Raw genomic sequence first — 5,309 nt, forward strand, 5'->3', positions numbered from 1 at the left:
CATTATGTCCTTGATGGTGGCTCCCTGGTTCACCGCTTGGCATGGAAAAAGGGTGACAGTTACGGTGCCATTGCACAGTCATATGCAGGCTTTACCATACGCCATTATGGTAAAGCAACAGTCGTTTTTGATGGTTATAGCGAAGGTCCTTCCATCAAAGACAATACATGACCCTCCCCTTCCAAGCCTGCAAGAGAAACTGTGGTGGCCGCAAAAAACACTAAAGGAAAGGTTGCATTGACACAGGACCAAGACTGCCGTGGTCAGAGACCCTGAATGCCAGATCTGAGTTGATCCAACCTTCCATTCCGGAGACATGGGCCAATATGTGTCCCCATTCTACATCAATGAGATGATCGAGTGTTTTGGCCAACATTATGCCTCCAGAAAGTGTTTAAAAGCAGATTTCAAACCATTTGGAGTCAATTAGTAGTGACAGTAGTAGGATAATTTTGTGCAGCACAGTTATTCCATAAATGTGGACATTACTCTGCTGCTATAACAGCCTAGCTGCAGGGATTTGCTCCCATTCAGTCACAAGAGCATTAGTGAAGTCCAACACTGATGTTGGGTGATGGTTGATGAGGTCTGGGTCACGGTCAGTGTCCCAGTTTATCCAAAAGGTTTTGGATGAGGTTGAGGTCAGGGCTCTGTATAGGCCAGTCAAGTTCTTTTAAACCAAACTGAGAAATTTCTTTGTGGATCTGGCTTTGTGCATGATGGCATTGTCATGTTGAAATGGGAAAGGGTCAAACACAAACTACTGACACAAATCTGGAAACATTAGTGTGTAAAATATCACTGTATGCAGTAGCATTAGAACAGAACTAAGGGGCCTAGAACAAAACAGCTCCAGACAAGGACAGTGCCCCCATATATTGTGGATCTTCTAGGGAAAGCAACCCATTGCAGCTGCTCGCAGCCTCCACTTTATCTCCTGCTCTCTCAGACCAAACAACAGCAGCCACCAGACTCCACTTCCTGCAGCTGACATTTTCTTAAGGTGGCAGGTTTCTTCACCGCTGAGTTAATGAAAGTGACGCGGCTCGCACCTCCCGCTAAGGCGTCCACTGCGTGAGGCGCACTGCTGTTGGGGAAACTGACAGAAAACAGCTTCTAGGCTTTTACAGTTTAAAGGAAAACGATGGAACAGGCTTCCAATTCACACCCCACCCCCCTCACTCTCTAAGGTGGTCTAATGCAGGATTACACACAGATGATCAGCTGTGAGCTCATGCACAACACTCCCATGATGTCACATCGCTGTCCTGTGAAAATCCAGCGCCATATTTTACGTTGTTTGTGGGTTGGTGTAAATATTGTCATAGTGTTATAAAAGCCTTCAAAAACCTGTTTTAGAAATGCTTAAAACAAGGCTATTTTCATACATTCTGAAGAAGTTGATGTAGTGGATGTACAGAGATAGATTGTAAGGAATACATCCCTCATGATAATCAGCAGCTTTTGCAGTCTTAAATTGATTTATCTAACAGCAGAGCAGATACAGTGAGTCTGTATGTAGCTAATCCTACCACTGTGAACAGATTCCTGGATTTATCCTCCATAATCTTACAATAAGAGTTTAAACACACACAGAATCCCACAGTCTTAAACACAGATTGTATCCTGCAGAAAGAGGTAGAAAACATTGATTACATATTCACTTCTTGACACTGTGGACATGAAGGGTCACTGAAAATCCCAGCTCAAACAACCACAGATGAGGCCATAAAATCAGTGGGTAGAGCCAAGAACAGGAAGTGGAAGTGTCTGGCAGATATATTTCCCTCAGACCCAAAACACAGATAACAAGGGACTGGTTATCAATGGGAAGTCCAGTTTGAGACATTCCCACAATCCAACATCTGTCAACATGAAACATGCAGCCTACAGGAGGTAGCTAAAGTAATGGAAACAGTTAGACTCGAGTTGACTTCATGCCAGGTACAAACCCATCCATAAAGGTGGGTTGAATAACAATTAGCAGCAGCATTCTGTAGATTGGCAGAGTAGACACAGTGATTTGTGTTGTTTCTATAACAACAAGAGGCAAGAGCTCAAGAAAGGTTAAAACATCCGTCTATAAATTGCAGGTGCGTGAGATAAACAATAAACACACAAATATAAGAGGGAAAGTCATATTTTGTGTTGTTTCTATGGTTGCACTTTACATAAAACAAAAAAGCTTAAACTCTATGTTCTTACTTTCTGTAATAGTATACTAATATGACTTGGCAAAAAAACGTCTAACTAATTGTTTCTTGGCAAAAACATCTGTTTAGTGTAGCGTGGATGCTACATGGTGTGTTTTTTGTGCTGATTTGCACTACATGGGGTTTGTAACTGCTAATTGCCGAATTTAAGTCCTTTTGAATGAAGTGCTGGCATTATTTTATCTATCCAACAGTGCATAGTAGACCTACAGCTGATAATACTTGCTTTATATCCTCAGAAATCTCCACTGTCATTTGTCCTTGGGTCGTAAACAGGCCTTACCAAAAGTAGCATGTAAAGATAATATTTAACTATATAACTGTTATATTTTCTGTAAAGTTAATTTCATCTTCCTTTTCTTTATTTAAAAGGCCAACACCAATAAATCAATATTTCTTTAAATGTGCAGTGTTAGCCAGTCGGCTAATTTTCAACTGCTCGTTTTAGCACAGGGGCTCCCAAACCTTTCCATGCCAAGGCCCGCCAGATAGCATTAGCTTACAAACAGGGCCGCAAGTGTTTGTCTGTCTGTGTTTGTGTCTGGGAGTGTGGTCTGCTAGTCAGGTCCCTTCCTGGTCAAACATGTGTCTATTTTTCTGACTTTTTTTTAGCACTAGCTAGCTAAATTTGAGCAGCAGAGCAGCCTCGTGGCAGGCGCACTCTGTAACACACTGAAGGTTTATGTGATGAATGAGGTTGAATGGCAGGCAATTACAAAAATGTGCATGGCAAATACAATTTCAATATATCATGTATTATTATAATTTATATTTTATAATAATTATAATAAATTATATTTTATATTTTGATTTTGAGGTTAGGATCCTGAGTCCTGCATGTGGTTAGGCAAACTATGGCCCTGATCCTAAAACAACAAAATCTGCCAGTGCAGTTAGATGATTTAAGTTATTGAGTTTAGTTATTTCAAGAATTTGCTACGAATGAGTGACACTATCTTGAAATATCTGAAAGACAGAAATGACTTTATGAAATGTCAAAGTCTTGCTCAAGGGCACTTCAGCAGGGTGAATCAGAAAGAGACTGAAGTGGCCCATTATGCTTGCAGTTAAATCTCTCTAACCACTAAGGCTTCTCTTCTTGAACCACAGTTGTACTGAGCGAGGGTGAACTGCAGTGCGTCCTTCAGTTAGCACCTGACCACAGGGCCGTCTGAGAATAGACATGGCCTCCTCAGGACCAAGATTGAGGGTGGCAGTGGACTTGGGTGTCACCAGCGGTTATGGAAAAGAAGAGAAGGTCACTGACTCTGAAGTCTGTGCCCAATAGCAGCATCTCCTTCCATTGCTCATTGTTCACAGCGAAAAAAAATACTCAACTCCATGTTCCTCTGAGAGCAGACGCGTGATCAGAGGTAGAAAGTAACTTAAGTACCTTTTTTAAGTTTTGAGGAAGTATTTGATTAATTTAATAATTATGAAGTATGTCCCTCATGTTTTTTCTCCACTACATCTCAGAGGGAAAGTGTTTTTCTTTCTGTCTGCATTTGATCATTTTCACCCTAAAGTAAATACTCTATTCCAGTATTTAGAAGAAGATTGGCTTTATTGAAATAAATAAATAATGGGGAAATTATTTTTTTCTCTCATTTTTTCATTTTATTTTTTTACACACACAGGCCCGAAATCCAATCATGCACACATGATTGCTTAGCATGCTTACAGGCATACACATGTGGGGAGATGGTGGAGCGATGAGCTGCCCTGTAATGGCCTCCTTGGAGCAGTTGGGGGTTCTGTGCCTTGCTCAAGGGCACCTTAGCAGTGCCCAGGAGGAGAAACTAGCACATCTCTAACTATCAGTCCACGCTCTGTGTTGGACTTGAACCAGCGACCCTCCGGCCCCTTTGGACTGACACACTGCCACCCTTATGCTTGTACTTTTGTTTTACTTGAGCAGCCTTTCTAATGCAGAACTTCTACTACAAACTGGGTATTTTTACAGTGTTATTGCTTGTATTTATACACATTAACATCGGTTTTCACATTATGAGGACTACTAGTCCACCTGTGAAAACCCTTATTTTCTGTTGCTGTGGAGGAGCCACGAAATAACCATGATGATGTCATCAGAGTAGTCTAGGACAGTTTTATAACAGAAAGACTTGGGGTGTGACTTTTGAAAGACATTTTCCCAGTCAGAGAGGGTTTAGTGAATGATAATTTCAAGTTGCATTATGGGAAATGTTTTCTTGCCAAGTTTGACCATTATTTTGTCATTCAGTCTCTAGTGACTCTATGCTTTATGAAGGTGCAAACATCACTGCAGTACTTAAAGAGTGGAAAGGATTTTCCCACCACTGAGAATTCACAGCTCCAAACCATCCAAAGCAGAAAGGTGAGATTTCCACCAGCTTTGATTCAGACACCTTAGCTGCACAGCATCATTACTGTTGATAAAACAGGTTGTTCTTCTGGACCACAGAATCGTGTGTTCTTGACCTTTTCCTGGAAATGTCCCATTGTGTTCGTGACAACAGTCTGACTGCTATTATAGGATGTCTTAAAGTTTTTGCAGCAAGTTGGGGAGAGGTGGCAAAGTCAGTGCTGAGACAAAGGGAGGAAGAGAGAGACAGAAAGTGAGGATTTGATGCAGACAGCAGGAGAGGTAGAGCGAGGCAAGGAGCTCAAGACAGCGCGAGACAGAGTTTTCTTGGCAGAGCTCCCTGAAGCTCTGCACATTCCCACAAGATTAATTGGAGCTGTTGTTTTTTTTTTTCTTGTTTTTTCAGCTTGTGAATTACCTCCAGATTATAGAGAAACAGCTGTTCTCCCACTTCCCCCGGACTCGGCCTGTGCGATTATGCATCAAGTGACAACCAAGACAAACATCGAGCTGCTCCGACGAAGCCTTCACGCCTTTTTGATGTTCTTTCCATTTCACAAACTGTCACTCATTTGCATAACGATTAATAAAAAAAACAGACACGATAATTACAACGACAAAGAAATATTTATTAAATCTTTTTTTTTTTTTTTGTTAGTCATAGCTGCTCCAACACGTGTATTTACAAAGAAATGGCCTTTTTGTAGAAAATTCTAGTGAAGGATTGAGCAGGAAACAGACATTAGAATAGA

This window comes from Morone saxatilis, unplaced genomic scaffold (genome assembly GCF_004916995.1).
Source record: "Morone saxatilis isolate NCDOM2014 unplaced genomic scaffold, NCSU_SB_2.0 Contig21, whole genome shotgun sequence".
NCBI classification, from domain to species: domain Eukaryota; kingdom Metazoa; phylum Chordata; class Actinopteri; family Moronidae; genus Morone; species Morone saxatilis.